Source organism: Molothrus aeneus, chromosome 1, assembly GCF_037042795.1.
Source record: "Molothrus aeneus isolate 106 chromosome 1, BPBGC_Maene_1.0, whole genome shotgun sequence".
Lineage (NCBI taxonomy): Eukaryota > Metazoa > Chordata > Aves > Passeriformes > Icteridae > Molothrus > Molothrus aeneus.
Window position 1 is genome coordinate 145957826 of NC_089646.1, and position 18827 is coordinate 145976652.

General features: G+C 44.0%; 1 protein-coding gene across 1 annotated transcript in view; it reads right to left on the reverse strand.

Moving 5' to 3' along the window:
• ST3GAL1 (ST3 beta-galactoside alpha-2,3-sialyltransferase 1) overlaps window positions 1–18827 on the reverse strand; it is a 79219-nt gene that overhangs the window by 59113 nt on the left and 1279 nt on the right. The gene's annotated exons all lie outside the window — the stretch shown is intronic.

The window sequence follows — 18827 nt, forward strand, 5'->3', positions numbered from 1 at the left end:
CTTTTTCTTGGAGCCACTCGAGCCTGCTCCAGACTGGGACCTGGGAACACGGAGAGTTTGCACCTCGTGGCTGCAGCAGCTGCCCCAGCACCAGAGGGGCTGATAACAGAGCGACCACCCCCAAGAGAGACTTTCTGAATTTTCATCTTTTTCAGAGCAGTGAAAGAGTGTTGCCATCTGGTATTGTTCATTCTGTGTGCTGGGGGTGCTGTGCCTGTTAAATAAACAGGTTCTTTCCACTTCTCTCCGAGGAATCCTTCCCGAACCAGTGGGGGTAAGGGGCCATGTGGGTTTGCTTTCTGGAGGGGCTCCCTTTGGAGGTTTTCTCCCAAATTTGCCCTAAACTGGGACAACCTTGTACCATGCCTGTCCTCCATGCACCCACTGCTTTTCATTTCATAAGGAGAGCAGTCTTCTTCTGATTGAGAGAAACTGCAGTATTCTAAAAAGAAAATGAAGATCCAATTCCCTCCAAGACTCATTCCCACAAGATTGTTTTTACATTATGGGGTTGCAGCAGGGTATTATTCCCAGTACTGATCCTGCCAGTGGCTCTGTCAGCCAGCAGTGGGGAGAAGGGGCAGAAGGAGCGGGAGTCTTGTCCATGAGAGCCACCCATGTGCCCACACAGCTCTGGAGCAAGATGGAGAAACCAAGCCCTACCCTCAGTGCTGAAAGGCAGGGCTTCTCACCAAACACGAGCATGGTTTTCCTTCCTGTCTTCCTCATCCCACATGTTTTTGCTCTCCACTTTGCTTCTTAAGGAAATAAATTCCAGAAGCCAGGTGTTTTTCCTAGCTGTTTCTTTTCCTGTTTTCTCTGATCACTGGCTCCAATTGACAGCTCTCTTGTCCCTTTCTGTCCTCACCATCAGCCCAGGACACCCAGGACAGTGCTCTGAGCAGCCTTGCCTGAAAAGCCACAGAAATCAAGAATAAAGACATGTCTGGGAACAAAATGTACTGGAGCTGGAATGTTCAGGAAGCCCTGAAAACCTAAAACCACCTTCCCTGGCATGGGTACAATTGTCACATTTCAATCCCCCTTCCCAGCACGGGGACCAAGAGGAGAGAGAGATAAAACAGTGACAGGTTCCATCCTGCCAGAGAAGAGGAATTCCATGGTGGCAGCTCCCTCCACTCTCCATCATTGCATGACAAGCACAGTAGGAGGAGAACATCTCTCGGTGGTCACCAGAGTCCCTGCAGACTGTACAGCACCTCAGCTGATGGACCTGCCTGGGCAGCAGAAATTCCTCATGGATTTTCCATGATTTCCACCAAGGAATTTTCTGCTTAAAAGGGTGACACCTTTGCAGTTACTTTGGGCCTGGCAGCTCTCCAAACTCCCATGCCATAGGGCCCTGCTGTGCACCTGGGTTGATTCACTCCTGCACCTGATTCACTCTGCACCCTTCTCTGCTCAAGGGTCATCGTGGCTGGGTCTCACCTCTGCTTTCCTGGCAGGCAGGCAGCAGCATCCCACTTGGATAACACCTTCAACAGTGTCCCACATCTTTGCCATGTTGATAGCAAATCCTGCTGAGGGACATCTACTCTCAGCATGCTGTCAATCACTGCTGTAACCATGTCTGCTATGTACCAAGATTAATCACAGAATGGCTTGGGGTGGAAGGGACCTTTGAGATCTTCTTGTTTCCAGGGAACCTTCCATTAGAGTGAGTTAGTCACAGCCCCACCCAACCTGGCCTTGAACTCTTCCAGGAATGTGACATCCACAGTTTCTCTGGGCAGCCTGTTCCAGTGTCTCACTGCCCTCACAGCAAATGAGCCACTCATTCTTCTCCAGTACATTAAAGGCTACAGGCTTGCAATTTGCAAAACCTAAACCATTCAGTAAAAATTCCATCTAAACCTGCCTCTGTTTTTCTTTCCTGTACATCAGAAGGCAAGACAAGTGCTCTATTTCTCTTGTTACAGACTGGGACCTCTCAGTGTAGACCAAGCTGGTTTTTATTATTCCCACATGCAGCAAAGCTCCCCTTCCCATTGTTACCCTCTGACACACTGTCACTGCAGGAGCAAAAAGGATGGAGAAGAAGGTAATGACACAAAACACAAGGTTTTAACCTGAAGTTTATACCTCTTTGGCTGTCTGAGGCTGCTTGAAATATGAATCCAGTTCTGCTGTTTAAAACAGGAATTACCCAAGTGACTCACATCTTGCTGAGAGAGAGACCACTGGCTTTTTCATCATGTGCCAGTGCTCAGGGCATGCCACTTGTCCCTGCTTACAGCAAGAACCCAATTCCTGCAGTTTATTCCTGAGTCTGCTGTGGATTGTGTGGCTTTGGGAAAATTGCAATGAAAACTGGAAAACTCGACAATTTTAAACTGATGCTTACATTCTCAACAGCCTCTTCCTGTACAGATTGTTTAAGCTCCAATGCTGAAGCTGAGATTTCAAACTTGTGCTTATATTGTGAGTTTCATTCACATAGTCATTAGCAGCATTAAATTGGGGGAGAATCTGCTATGAAACTTATTCAGCTGGTGCCATGAAAAAGTGCTGGCATGGCTGTTTGATGCTGTGATAGAGGCTGGTACTCGAAACCAGGAGAGAGAAGAGCTTTTCAAGTTCTGCTCATTATTGCTTTGCAATGACACAGGAAACAGCAAGGGTTTTAATCTCTAAATAATTTTTCATTCAGGGATCTGGGAAACAATCTAGAGGATATAGAAGTTGCTTTGTTTTGTTTTCTCCATTAAATGCTTCATTAAAGTACTGCTCATTTAATAACAAGCTTGGGAAGAAAAAAAAAGGAAATAAATGAAGTTTAGTAAATGATGTGTTTTTATGCAAAACCAAGACTGTGACACCTCTTTGCTCTTGTTGTGCTACAAACAAGCTTGCTTGAGTTGCAGGAGACTTGGCTTTGCATAAGAATGTTTCACAGAACAAGCGGGAAAAACAATTTTAAAACACAAGGGAAAAATTAAGAGGGAAAACACAAGATAAGATGGTCAGATGAGCAGTTAAAGACTCCAACACCTTGATCTCAGCACATCAAATAGAATGCATCTACTTACATGCAGCCTGTGCCCTCTTCCTAAAAATACACTGCCTCCTTGGTGCAGATATTTGATTTCAGATCAAAGCATTCTCAAAGGTTGTTTTTTTTTTCTTCTTCCAGCCACTTCCTCCAGTAACCCTCACTGCTCCAAACACCCCTTGATGCATTGAATACAGGGCAGCACTTGGGATTCAAGTTTCAGGGCTGTACATCACCATGACTGATGAGACTTCAGCAAAAAGACTGTGCAATGAAAATTTCAGAAAAGGGAGCATTAACTTAGGTGTGATACCACAAACCAGTCTTCATTTTGGAGTAATTAAGCCCAGCAGCTACAAGCCTGGCTACACTCAGGGCTGCTACAGGTACCCTGTACACCTGGAAACATTCAAGGTCAGCACAGACAGGGCTCTGAGCAACCTGATCTAGTGGAAGGTGTCCCTGCACCTTGCAGGGGGTGGGACTAGATGATTTCTAAAGGTCCTTTCCAACACAACTCATTCTGTGGTTCTAGGATTCTTCTCCCCTGCCTGCCTATCCCCAGGGTCAGAGGCAGAGTGTGATGCTTGTAGGTCAGAGGAGCAGCAAATACAAGAAGCACCCAATGAAGTCACACTGGTCATTCAGGGAAAACAAGGTGAAATCCTGGCCATGGTAAATTTGGTAAAAGCTGCAGGCAGAGGAAGGAACTCAAGAGCCTGATTTGCTGTGGCTGGGTTATTTTAAGCATAGTAGAAAATGCATCGATGATCCTTGGTTTAATAATTGAGAGCATCAAACTAAAACTTCAGGCCAAATTATGTTCTCATTTTAGTTCATTTAGATCTGTGAAAATGAATTGAATTACTCAAGATCTTCATCGATGTAATAAACCTGGTCATTTTGGCACTGTAGTCCGTGGGTACTCATTACAGCAGCTAAACCACAGCCCTGCTCCAGATGGCTTCTCTCTATAACACAGCATTCATCCAAGGCACTCCAAAAACTAATCACCCACTGATCATATCCCTTCAATTAAAAATTACTCAATATTTCCAATTGCTGGCATCCATTTTAGAAATAACAGAAAATTACAAAGTGCTTGGCCAGTAATATGCAGCTTTTCCTACACTGCAGAAATGTCAGCTAAGCAACATTAACCAGTTCAGCAAGGCAGTAGATTTTATATCTGCTTTGTGGTGTATTTTAAAATTTCTCCGCCTTTACATCTGCTGTGACAACAGACTTTGTGGGACCAGCTGAGAACAGAGACAAACAGGGAAAAATGTCTCTTACCCTATAGCAGATATATAGATGGAGAGAATTTTTAGAGAATTTGATTCAATCAAACAACAAAAGCTTCAAAGGAAGGTTCAGTATCACTCTTTTTCACTGAAGAGGACCCAGGTTGATGCACACATTGCTGCAGAGACAGGACTGAAGGAAGGGAGAGCTTTGCTGAAGAGTGTGGGATTGACCAGTTCTCATTCCTCCAGTAAATCCCACATTTGCTTCCATGACACTTCCTCTGGCTTATATCAGGTAAATATAGAAAAGTGGAGAGATGTGGACCTGAGATGATGATGACTATTTTATGGAAAACAGAAAAATGCAGAGATTTTAACAAAGAGTTTTCTGGGTTACTCATATGAACTATGGACACAAAGCCAACTGGGTTTTTTTATTCTAATGCCAACTTCTCAGAGCATTGCTCACCAGCTGTTTCAGCTTGAATCAATGAAGTCTCACCTCCAGGAATAGTCATTAGTTCCTCCAGTCTCTGCTGATGAAGACAGGCAGGGCTTACATCAGCCATGGCTAACAACTTGGAGTGACTAGCAACAAAACTAGATACACCTTTGAGGAAGAAGCAGACTTTCTTACTTATTGCAAGGAAAATTAAGGGTACTTTCCAGACAAATGACTGTGCATGTCAAATTTGGTTCAATATATTTAATGTCATAACCATGCTTTCAGGCTGGAAAGGAAAAAGCAGCTCAGCTCCAGAGCAGGAGCAGATGTTTGCATGGGATGACTGAACCAGGGTGAGCAAATTCTTCCTCTACTGAGCCTTGTTGATAAGTGAGCCAGAGGTTCAGTGTTTTTTCCATTGTGCTGGGTGAATGATGGGATGTAGGCATTCTACAGTCCATAAAGACCCTCCACACTCATCTAACTACTGTAGTCTAAAGCTTGGAGCATCTCAAATTGACAGGGCAATGAGACAGCTACTAAGAAATTTGAGCTGATAACAGAATTCAAGAACAAAATCTAAAAGGAAATAGGTGGGCCATTGCATGAGGCTGCCCATCTGGTTCCCACTGTATGGCTGCATTCAGTATGTTCAAACACTGTGCAAATGTGTCACCACACCAAAACTGTGCTTTGCAAAATGACAAACATGACCTGTTCATTGGAGAATATGCACAGGTGTATAATAATATACCAGTTTCCTTTACAGCAGCCCCATGAAAAGGTGTGTTCAGCTTTCCCTTAATCTCAGTGTAAACACAGCCTTAAAAATGAGTATGTAGACAACCAAAACATGAACAAAAAATATTCATTTGGGGCCATAAAGAAGTTGGCATGATGACTTAAAGGCAACCTGTGCTTTCCCACCCTGAAACTGTACATTTGCTTTTGGTACCTGTCTCAGTGAACACTAACTGGACCTGTGCTAATAAAAATCAATTTTCTTCTCAACAGCTAAGTATGACATAGCCTTTTTTCCAGAAACCCCAGTATTTTCAGCTAACAGCTTCACACTGTTCTAGGTTGCAGACCTCTTCTTACAGATGCCACTCATGACCAGAGACTCAATGTACTAACTTATTTTTGCTTCACTGCTAGCAACCAGAGTCGTGGCAGGTCATTAAAGAGATTTGTCTGGCTGAACAGCTTCCAGAAGTGCAATGAAGTAGTTGTTTAATATCCTCAGATGAAAGATGCTATGCAAATGCAGAGCACTGTGTTGCACCAAAGAGGATCCACTGATTTCCTCCTATTAGTCCAAGAGAGGTAAATGGGTTCTAGCCTGAGGTTTTGCAGTTCCATTTCCCTGCTAAACAAGCTGTAGTCGACTTAGCTTGACAAATTTAAACAGTTAACCCACAGGAACTCAGGTCTCCTTTTCATATTTGCAGGTCAGCTGCCTTGAGACAATGTCTGAAGTACAAACAGGCTTTCAGGGCCAGATTCTGATTTCATTCAGGATGGTGTAAATCAGGAATAATCCCTTCAGAGATTAGTAGGAGTGAGATCAGATTCAGGCTCTTGGAATTAAAAAGTACAAACCATGTGCTTGTGGGCTTATTCTAATTCTGCTAAGTACAACACAATTCTCTTTCATGTCCTTCTCCCATTCTGTCTAAAGCACTCTGAGCTGAAGAGCAAAGAAAGTCCTGCTCTGAACACACTGCAGAAGATTTTTGGCATTGCAAAATATTTTTGTCTACAAAGTTCTTAAATAAGCCTTGTGCTTGAAAAAGAAAGAAACAAAACCCAACCCAAAAACTTCCATTAATTGACACTAAAAAAAAAGAGAAAAAAGGCCACCTTCAAATTACACAAGCAGAGTGAAGATATGTTTAAAGATCCTCCTTACCCCCAAACTATGAAATGAACTACAGTAACCATTTTTACAAGAAATCAACACATTTAATTACTCCATTTTACAGCATCTGTCTCTGGTTCTGGGCATATATCAAAGGAAAGAACAAGCAGAGCCTTTGCCGGATGCCTTCAACATCCATAGGAAGCATCTCAACAGAAATTCCAGCATTGCTACAAATTAATGCAATGTCACCTGAAAGTTACCTGTGTCCTTTCCATGCCACTGTCTCCTTTGATAGGTCAAGCAATGAAAATAAAACCATGCCAGTCAGCACCTTGTTTTTTTTTAGGTAAACTCAGGAACCACCTTTTCACCACCTTAACGAAAAGTTCACCTCTGTCCAGCTAAACCAAAAGGATGGAACTTTTGCCATTCACCATGGTGTGGTGCACCCTGCTAGCATAGTGGTTTTCAGTGTGGACCTAGGGAATCCTGGTGAAAGAAGCCAAGTGACAAATCTCCATCCTGTTTAGATAAAGACACAAATCCCACAGGTGATGGGGAACAATGAAGTTACCCATGGGCCTGCACAAACACTGCTCCATTTGCTCTGGAGTGGTGGCTGATTTGGGCCAGTATGGGGCTGTGTTTTGGGGAGTCCATGGGAAGCTGGGAGGAGACACAGCCAGGACAGGTGACCCCAAGTGACCAGAGGGATATTCCAGACCATATGACATCATGCTCAGTGTATAAGGTGGGGGGGACAAGGAGGAAGGGGGGACATTTGGGGTGATGTCACTTGTCTCCAAAAGTCACCATTACCTGTGACAGGGCCCTGCTCTCCTGGGGATGGCTGAACACTTGCCTGTCTGTGGGAAGCAGGAAATAATTTTCTTGTTTGTGTGCATGGCTTTTGCTTTCCCTATTAAACTGTCCTTATCTTGAGTTTTCCAGCTTTTACCTTCCAATTCTCCCCCCAGTCTCTGGTGGAGGAGTGGTGTTTAATTGCTGGCTGGGGTTAAACCACAACAAGTGTTTCAGTCTCTCTGCCATGATGGTTACATCACTTAATGCCTCCTAAAATAGCCAGCTGGGGAGGCTGAAGGACATCTTTCATGATAATGCCAGTGCTGTGGCTTTGTTCTGCACCTCCTGAAAAAAATCCAAACCAATTTTAACTCTCTCAACACCCAAGACACTCTCTGGGTGCCTGCTGCATGCCCTAAAGATCACTCATCAGGTTTGAAATCTTTCACCATGTACTGTTGACAAGGATCCCTTGTTCTGTGTCCTTTCAGGAACAATATCTTGTTAACTATCTCATGTCCCAGCAATTTTGGACAGGAAGTTGAAATTCAATAAGAGCTATAAGTAGACTGTCACACCAGTGAAAGAATTTCCTTGGGGAAGGGAAGAGCAAGAAATAAAATTTTGTTTTTACTCACTTTCAGCTAGACTTTCAGACAGTGATGACTGATGGTTCTAAGGGAAGGGCTCTGCTACACAGATGGGAGAGTCCTGTTGGCTTTGGGTAAGGGAACTATCATTGACAAGCCTGCTCATACAAATGCCATGTGCTTTATAGACTATGAGAAGTCACAAGCTTTGTAAACCTCAGTAAGCAGATGTCAGCTTCAGCAATCAATTCAAATACATGTGCTGAACAACATTCCCATGCTCACTCAGAGGGAAGCATGCTGCCCTCGCTGACTTCTGAAATATTTTGGTCTTGCCTTCAACAGTCCCCAGGTAATGAGCAGATCAAGCTCTAATGAGCTCACCAGACACAACAAATCCACACTCAAGGTTACTGAGCACGACCCTACTCTCTCTGGGAGACAGGGCAAAGTGTTATGCAGCATTTTTTCCTGACAGAAGAGAGTTATCACAAACAAAACACAGGACTAGATCTGAGATGCAGAAAACCCCCTCCTTTCCTTGGAAATCAATATTGTTGGTGCCAGGCACAACAATGCTGACACTTACCTGCCCAGGAGTAGCAATAAGCTCACAACAGAGTACAGCAGCTGGATGGGGAGAGCTGAAAGATTGCTTCTGACAGCTATAAAAGCAAGAGATTTTTAATATTCAGAAAAATCTCAGCGCCCTAATAACAGAATTTCCAGCTCCAAGAACTAGAGTTGTCAACTGAAGTCTGAACGGATACAAAAGTAACAAAGGCAAATTTGGATGGGTTCCCTTTGTAGAGATGAAGGACTGTGAAAGAGATACTTCAAAACAAGTAAATCTCTCCCAGTCTTGCCCTTAACTTAACCCTTGGGCACAGGGGGCAGCACGCCACATCTCAGTGTTTAAGTGAGGAGGGTGTCAACAGCACAGCAGGTGGCACCAGCCCCAATGGCACCAAGTTCCACCCTTGTAAAGCCACCTGGTCTCTTCCAGGAGTGGAAAGGGTTAAATGCCACCCTGGTGATCCCACCCTCAGGCTGTGCCTCTCTGCCAAGCAAGCCTGAAACTCCCACAGCAAGAGCATCAAGTTCCTTTGGGGTCTTGTTCCAGCTCCAGTCTGTTCCATGAGAAGCTCCTCACTGATATCTTCTGCATAGCAGAGCCACTAAATTTCCAAGCAAGACAGTAAAGGTGTAAAAAGTGTACTGGAAGACAAGAGCCAGACTCATAATACTATTTTCCAAATTCAGAGACATGCCAAATGTGAGGTTAGTGGCTCTGAGAGCAAGGCAGGGGAGAGTTACACCTTAATGAAAAGTTGTTTTCCAAAATGGAGCTGTGCCTGGTGGGTTTATTTCATACAATACAGAGGACTTATAAGCTTGTGTGGGGTAAGATAAGTCAGAAAAAAAGACATTTCGAGCAATGCTTCTTTAAAAATTCACAAGCACACACAAAAAAAAAGAAAATCTGGGTGTGTCTCTGACAGCTTGCCTGAGGAGGATCTAAGGATTGCCTTCTGCTGCACTAAGATATGACTCTTGGTCCAGCTTGTTCCCACAAGACAACTGTCCTTTTTCCAAGATAGTAACTTAAAAATGGGGCAAATTTCTTAGGATTGTTTCTCAATTAGTGTGATGACAGTCACCAGACAGGACTTGGGTATTTTAAGCCAAGGGGATAAAGGGCTACTGTCACTGGAGTGTGGGAAGCTTTTCTCCAAGAACAGTAGAGACAAGAGCCACACTGAGCACTCCTGTCTTAATCTGGTAGCTGTATATATCTGGTGAAGGGGCTGGAATACAAGTCCTGTGAGGACCAGTTGAGGGAGATGGAGGTGTTTAACCTGGAGAAAAGGGAGACCTTCCCTCTCTCTACAACAACCTGAAAGGAGGTTGTAGCCAGATCGGTCTCTTCTCCCAAGTAAAAAGTGACAAGATGAGAGGAAATGGCCTCAAGCTGCATCAGGTTAAATTTAACATTGGGACTTTTTGTCCCATGAAATGGGTTGTAAAGCATTGGAACTGGCTGCCCATGGGAGTGGTGGAGTCACGATCCTTGCAATTGTTCAAAAAACTTGTGGATGTGGCACTCGAGGACGTGGTTTATTGGTGAACGTGACGTCAGTGCTAGTTTGATGGTTGGACTTGATGATCTTAGACATCTTTTCCAACCTGATTGATTCTATGATAGAATTCTTCACCCAGACCACTTGCAGGCAAAGAAAAAGCATGCATCCTCCTAAGACAGCAAATGAGCTGCTCTCCTACAGCACCAGCAGGTCAGGTGACAACAGAAGAAGAAACAAGCAGCCTCTTCTGGTGCTCTGTGAAACAGAGACATCCCCCTCCAAAGAAGTTAGATTGGAAATGCCAACCTACTGATTCTTTTCAATACAGGCCTCTGTCATTTTCCTTTATTAAAAACACTCCAAAATGAATTGCAATTCCATAGCAACATCCTCTGCCAATACTCAACTCAGTATCAACAGGAGACATTGGCCTTGGGGAGAAGCAGCTTATCCTAAACTCCTTTGTTTCATTGCTACTTCCAAGTGTTTCAGCCACTTCTGCAACTCCTGTTTGTTTTTCAATAACCTTGTATTTTTCAACAGCCAGTTTCCATCTCCTGCTCCTCTGCTCTTTGGCCTCACAACCAGTTATGTAGTTGCTTGAGGTAATTTCTGTTTGAAGCATTGGGTGTTCTATGCAACAGAGTTACAGAGCTTTTGGAGAAACAAAAATCAGTGTCTTACCTGGGCATTAACACACAACTTTTGTTGGTGTAATTACCTGTCTGAATTGTGAGCATTATGTCAAATTGTTCCTGACAAATCTGGTGGTCTTCTGCAATGAGCATACAAGGGTCTCACAATGCTCTGGGATGAGGGAAGAGCCATTGGCATCATCTACATGAACTTGTACACAGCATTTAACACTGCCCCACACAACATCCTTGTCTTTGAACTGGAGAGATATGGATTTAACAGCAGGATGCAGGACAGCTGTGCTCCAGCATCCTCACAGTTTATCACAAAGTTGTGAAGCTGCTGCTCTTTCCCACATCCTGCCACCACAATACAGGCTTTTTCTCTATAACTCCAGGTCTGAAGCAATTTTTACTTTTGCATATCTATTTTTGCTTACTTTTTAACAGAAAATCTGCTGTGACAGCCACAGTGACCCAATGACACTCTGCTTCTCTGTAAGGTCTTAAGATCCAGGCAAGCAAAAAAAGTTCATGAACAGCCCCATGGATAAGACACCAAACTGCATAATCCTTGTAGCACTATGGTGATAACCCCATTGCAGTAAACAAAACAGAAATATAAATGATTTCTATTGCATCAGCTGTGCTTTTGCACATCTTTGATGACTGCACCACTCAATGAAGTGGCAGAGAGTGAATCCCTTCTCTAAAGCTCTTTTGTCCATGTAGTGGATTTCCCTTTACTTTCGTAGTTCAAAAATCAAGCTGTTGGTCAAAAGGGCAGTGTTTACAACTTTACTGGAATCTCCAACCACTTCACAGGCTGAACTGAACCTCCAGGAAACTGAAATACCATCCTTTGCATCCAGAAAGTCTGGAGCAGGGGGCTGAGAGGGGGCAGGCCTTCACTCCAAGTTCTCAGCCATAAGTGTGTCCTACAACACCACACACTTGTCCTCAGATGCAAAGTTGAAGTGTCCCTGGCTCTCCTGCTGTCTTGGTTCACTCAGATCCTGGCACACAGAGAACAAAGCCTCAAAGAGAGGGAAGGGGGTTGGTGGAAGCTGCAAGAACAGTCTGTTTTCTCCAAACAAGGAGAATTTGAGGAAAATGGGTGGATGAGAGGAATTATGTGCAAAAGGACGCTGCTGGTTTTGGCTGGGATCATTAATTTTCTCCACAGTAGCTGGTATGGGGCTGTGTTTTAGATTTGTGCTGGGTGCACTGTTGATAACACAGGCATGTTTTCATTATTGCTGAGCAAAGCTTACACCAAGCCAAGGCCTCTTCTGCTCCTCAGCCCACCCCACCCCACCAGCGAGGAGGCTGGGGGTGCACAAGGAACTGAAAGAGGCACAGCCAGGAAGCTGACCCCAGGTTATCATAGCATACAGCATCATGGGCAGCATAGCAAGATGGGAGCAGAAGAAGAAAGGGAGACCTGTTCAGAGTGATGGAATTTACCTTCCCATTCACCATTATGTGGGATAATTAAAAAAAAAAATAAATCAAAATAAATCACCCTGCTTTCCTGGGGATGGCTGAACAATTGCCTGCCCATGGAAGTGATGAATGAATTCCTTAGCTTGCTTTGCTGGCCATGTGCAGCTCATGCTTTACATATTAAATTTGTCTCAACCCATGAGTTTTTCACTTTTACCATTGCTGGGAACGTGAGAGAGTGGCTGTGTGGGGTTTAGCTGCTGTCTGGGGGGTTAAAGCATGACAGGGAAAAAATCCTGAAAAGCAGACTAAAGAACATTTCAGTACCTACACAGGAAGGAGAGAAATGGAGATGAAATTAGAAAACAACTGTCCAGAAGCTCTGAAGAAGCTCTCAGTGTCTCACACACACTCTTGGTACTTCCATGGGCACTTCACATCACCATATGGCAGACATCAGAATAATCTTGGTGGAGCTGACATCTTGTTCCCCATAGCTGCAATCTTGAAGCAAAGCCATATCCTGACCCCACACATGTGTGCCCTGCCCAGATTTTTTCCACGATTTTTTCCACTGCAGAGTCCCCACTTACACCAGCAAACCAACCATAGGCATTTCTGGAGCCCAATAGAAGGGAGCTGCCTTTTACCAAACTTATAAAGCATCCTCACATTGCCCTCCCAAATTGTTTTCTTCCTCTCAGCACCAGAAAAGACAATTTTGGTTTCCATATGATATTTTCTAAGAGCCAGTTTACATTTCAATATTGCCTTCCTAAGCAAGAGAAGTTTTTGCAGGGGTCTGCTTAACTCCTGACATTTTATAAAGGGTAATGCAGTTCTCCCTTGTATTTCTGTGTTGCCATTACAGCACAGCCTCCAGAGCACAAGAGAGAACTTCATCACAACATCACAACAGCAATATAACACAAGAAAGATACAAAAATATTAAGAAGTGTCCAAAGGAGAGCTGTGAAGTAGTGAAGGGCCTTGAGGGGTGGCCATGAAGAGCAGCTGAGGTCACTTGGTTTGCTCAGCCTTGAGGAGACCTCACTGCAATTACAACTTTTTCAGGGGGAGAAGACAAGGGGCTGGCACTGATCTCGTCTCTCAGGTGATCAGTGACAGCACTGGAGGGAATGGCCTGAAGCTGTGTCAGGGCAGGTTCAGGGTGGACACCAGGAAAAGGTTCTTCCCCCAGAGGGTGGCTGGGCACTGGAACAGGCACTCCAGGGCAGTGATTGCAACACCAACCTCACAGAGCTCAAGAAGCATTTGGACAACACTCTCAGGCACAGGGGGGATTCTTGGGATGTCCTGCACAGGGCCAGCTCAATGATCCCTGGGGTCCCTTCCAAGCAAGGATGCTTTAGGATTCTGTGATAACTTGCACAGTTCCAGTGGCTGTGGCATTCTCAGCTGCTGTCCATGCGTCAATGTTCTGCCTGCAAATTTAGTTTCTACCTGCTTTGTGGTCTCACCAGTGCTGCTGCTTGATCCCCTGGAGATATCAGGCAGCCCTCAGTATTAGAGTCTGAAGGATGAAGCTGAACACTTGATAGTGGGCAAGCAGAAGTTCATTTTCACTCCTCGGGTTTAATTTTTAGGCTAGAATCAAGCCAGCTGCTTGAGAGGAGCAGCAGATCTGTTTTAACAGGCAGAGTGAAGTGACAGGAGACCTGATCATAAAGTCAATGCTTCCCCATAAAGGCAGATTTTAACTGAAGGGGGAAAGCAGAGAATACAGGAGCTGAAAAGAGAAGAGAGATCAAGAAGGAAGAGTTCTAATTCTTCTAATAAGCACTAGACTGAGCAACAGGAGAGATCCTTTTCTTACTTGAAATATATAGAATTGTCCCTGAAGAGAAAAACAGGGTAAACCTTCCAAAGAATAATAACTTCACTACAAAAATAGTTTCAAAAAGAAAAGAAACAAAACCCCAGATTCAGCTATAACATCAGTATTGCCATTGGCTGACAAACTGTGACAATGCAGGTCACATCAAATTCAGAGGAATCATTCTGACATGTCTGAAGGCAAACTTGGTTCTTTCAAAATGAGTGATTTTGACTACCTGAGAGGTTTGAAATGGACCTGGAATTAAGACAAAGTATATCCAAAAGCAACAATGCATCACTTTCTCAAAACCATAATTATTTTGACCTGCCTTTGCTTAACTAAAAATTGCTTCAATTCAAGGGAAATGAGTATATTTTTCAGTGTTGTCACCAAAAAAAAATCTAAGTCAGATAATTTACACAAACTGATTGAAGTGAAGCTCTAGTAAAAGAAGGATTAGATGCACAGAGCAAAAGCATTTATAGCCAAAGTCTTGCAGTAATGCAGGCTATAGGTTCCATAGAAGGCATCACCACCTCCCATCAGGCTAAAGGAATTTAAGATACAGGCGTGGATGTCCTTATCACACCCTGGCAGCTTTGGATGCACTCCAGAGTGTCAAAAAGAGACAAAAACTGTCAGGTCAGCTCTGATTCAAGTTGCAGGCAGCCCTACACCATGCTCTTTACACAGGAGTTTTAGAAGTCTTAGGGTGGAGTAACACAGGTCTCTGCTTCAGGATTATTCCCAAAGGACTGTCTGTAGGACTCAAACTGCTGTTTCAACCCAAATATTCAGATGACATCTTCCAATTTCATCTGTGGTTTTGCATGCCAGGATGCAAGAAGTACCTCAGAATTTTTTTTTTAATCCAAACCTGGCCATGTGCACTGTGCTTTGAATTTGAGCTGGCAGTGGGAATCTGATACCTTCCTAAAAGAACTGGAGGTGATGCCTTCTGCTTCCCTGGCAGGGTCATATTAACTGAGCTGGCAGATTGGATAGAATTAGATTTCTTTTCTGAGCTGGTACAACACTGTGATGTGTCAGCACACAAAGTATTTCAGATAAGTAAGATTAAGTTCTTGATTGAAGATCCAGCCTCTAGAAATAATGCAATGTCCTTTAAAAGGCAAAATCTTTGTTTTGTTTTGGTGTTCCAAAGCTCTGAAAACAAAACAAAAAAAAATACAGAACTCCATGGCTCCTGGAAAACTGTCAGCAGCAATTATATAGTCCAGAGACATTTTAAAATTGCATCAGACTTAATACCTCAGTGTCACTCTGCCAGATTTTACTCTGCAGAACAATCCTCCAGGAGGATGGCTAAGGAGTCCACTGCAGGAGTTTTGGGGGTACCAGGAGAATGTGTGATCACCTCCATGCCAGCAGCAGTCCTCTGTCAGGCACCAGCAAGGTGGGAAATGTTGTGCTTGGACCCTGTGGGCTCTAACCTGTCACCCATTCCTCCTTGTCCTCCCCTCAAATCTTTTGGGATGGAAAGCTATAGAGTGCTGAGCCTGCATTGAAAACCTGAAAAGTTACTATTAAAAAAAAAAAAAAAAAAACAAACGAAGAAAGTTCTATTGAGATGATGTCCTCAGAGAAAGACAGCTACACTTCAAACATTTGTCACCAGGTGCAGGTTTCAATCACTTCTGTTGTGTCTCTGTTGCATTCTAGGACACCTTGCAATTGCTTGGCAGAAATAGCTGAAGGACTGGCCCAGAGAAACAGATGTGGTTTGATGAGGTTAACAGGTTTCCTGAAATAGCACAACTCCTGTCTGCTCTAAGGTTTGGTCATCTCCTACCCAGGGCACAAATCTTCCTCTCCCCAAGGAGGGACATGCACGTCAGTCCAGATGAAGCAACTTAATCACAGCACTTCCAAGTGAAAGGAAGCCAGGAAAGAATTGCTTCCCACCCTCCTTTGCCCCAAAATTGCATTTTAACAATTACTACAGTCTTTACAATTGATGACATTCCTAATCTTATCTCATGGTTCAGAGCAAGCTTCTACCAATACTATGGGTGAGTTTCTTTTAAAAAGAGCTCCCTGTCTGTGAAGGCCCCCCATTTTCCACATTCCACAGCTATTTCACAGCTTCAGGGGGCTGTGACTTAAAAGAGCTTTTCAAAGTCTTATGGGACATTTTACTTAATCCTTACAAATTCGAGCATGGGACACTTGGCACCAGTGGGAAGAGGAGGTTGGGTAAGATTGGGAAAGGTGACCAGAAGGGACAGCAGTTCCTCTGTGGCTGCTGTTAATTAGTGCCAGGTCAGCCCAGAGCAGTTATCAGGACAAGAGGCGTCACAAGAAGTGACAACTTTGAACAACAGACACACATCCTGAACAGAGACCGCTTATGTTGATAAGGTTATCTATTTCATAGGATAGAAATTGGTGCCCAGAAAACTCACACAGCTCCCACAGGGTCAATTCAGCTGCCAAACACATTTCAGGTGCCACTGAAGATACCGTGGGCATCAAACCCACCCTCCTGAAGTCTCAAATACAACACCAGGTGTCAGAAGACAGGGACAGAGTCCAGGGCAGTTCAAACAGCACTAAGAGCCTACAGAAGCCAAGGTCCCCGAAGCCTGGTAGGAGATCCCAGCTCCCTGGAGCAGACACATGCTGGGTGATACAGAGCAGATGCCTGCTGGACTGTGGATCCCAAGCTGGCCCACAGAGGAATGCAGACCTGCTGTGGATGGGCTGCAAAGGCAGCTGTCCATCCCACCAGGCACCCCATTCCTGCCAGGAGCAGAGAGGCACAGGGGAGCTGTCACATCCCTAGGCCAGCCACGGCCTCCACTGGTCTGCTGCCTGCTGCCACAGGCCCTGTGGCAAAAAGAGCAACACAAACATTTACAACAGCATTTTGCCTGCAAGGCTGCATGTCCTGAACAGGAAATGTCTGTATGGGTCAAGGAGCTTTCTCCCTGTTGTAAGCAATTCCTCTGAATTGTGAGCTGACAGATAACCCCAGAGTTTACTTTCAGCTTGCATACCTGTGAGTTAAGATTTTCATTTATCAGTTAGGAGGCACACATAAACATCACAGATAGGCTTTGATGCAGTCAGGCAAGACTGCAGCAGAGGGGGTGAATATCTCTGCCATACTTCACCTTAATTCCTGGAACTCATTCCCATGTTTTAATAACCTATATCAGGAATCTCAGATCAGTTCAAAATTTATCTGCCTCTCTGCTCCTTGCAAGCTTGATTGAACACAGGCTGTTAGCAAATATTTTATAGTAAATAAAAATTTTATAGTAATATTAATATAAAAGTACAAAAACTATTAGTACAAAGCTAACTGGGCTTGCACTGAAAGGTTCCACCAGAGTATCTTGGCAGAGGGGCTGGTTATTAAAAATAATTCCTTCACTTAAAAGTGCTTGTAGGTGAAAACTTCACCCCCTACTTCACCAGTTCATCTTGCTTCACATGAGACACTAATAGCCCTATGCTGCCTTCTGCAAAGTATAAAAGATACAGAATGATAGAAAATTAATTAAGTCTGCTATGAAAAAGAAAAAAAGTTGAAGAAACTACATGTGGCATGTGACAGTGTTGAAACAAGACAAAAAATGCATCCTTTTCAGAGTTCTCTCAGCCAGAGCCATGAAAAGCTCCACCAGGTGGTGGGATTAACAGCACTTGAAATATGCTGGGGAGCTGAGTTTGCTCTCTCTCTTCCCTTTGCTTTTTAAAAGCAGGTTTCTGCTTCACTACACTTTTGAAAATAGGTGCAAAAGATGTTCCAAGTAAAAATTTATTTCTACTATCATTTAATGGCAGCATTTGCAACTCACTTGACATAAAAGATGCTTTTATAACTTAGAAGATGGAACTGCCATCTGCATGACCTTAATTTCCTCTCAAGCTGCTCCCAGTTTTACATAAACAAAAAAAGAAAATTGATAAGCACATACCAAGTCTTACACAAAATTATGTTTAGTTTGAAAAGTGACCTTCCTCAATTGAGAGGCCATTACCATTAGCAGTATAATCAAGTTTGGAAGAAAAACTGTAAAGAAGTGCTCAAGTTTGTTTCTGGCAGAGATGTGTGACAAATTCATACAAACAGGGCAACTCACTGTCTCCCCTGCAGAATTAGACTGTGCACCAAGTGAGTGAGCCAAAAGAGTAAGTAATACATTTTCTCCCCTCTTTTGCACTTTCAGAGACAATGCTTCTACACACTACTAAGCAAAAAGCTAAAACAAATGTATATTAGCAGAACTACAATTTAAAAACTTAGTGGTAACTTAAAAGCTGGTGTGGCAGAACCACAGACTGGGACTTTGATGAGGCACAGGACTGAAACCTCCTGACACAGAAATGTTACTCTATAGCAGCACCAAAACAGAGTAAACGAAGTGAGAAATCAGCAGAGGAACAGAACACCAAGCTCACCACAGACCTGTGCTGGGGCTTTGTTGTTTCCAGGACAATCAGGAAAACACATGCTATTCTCTAATAAACGAATTCATTCTTTTTATTCACATCCAACCATTCCCTCCTTTACCCCACTGGACATGTGCTCAAGCAGATTAGAAACTGTCAGGTTCCCAGATAGGTCCAGAAAGGACCCTGAGCACAGCCGTGCCCTGCAGGTAACACCCTGCCTCTGCTGAAAGCAGGAAAGGGAGCCCAGGGCCACCCCAACTTCTGACACCAGAGCAGCTCTGTCGAGGCACTGAGCACAGTGGGCAGAGCATCTCTGGCTCTGGACTGGGACAGAAAAACTGAGGAGGGCTGAACACGCTGTCCTGGGGAAGGTGCTGGCTGGCATGGGTGGCACAGGGTGTAACAAGCCAAGGGTTTCCAAGCAGATGCTTCAC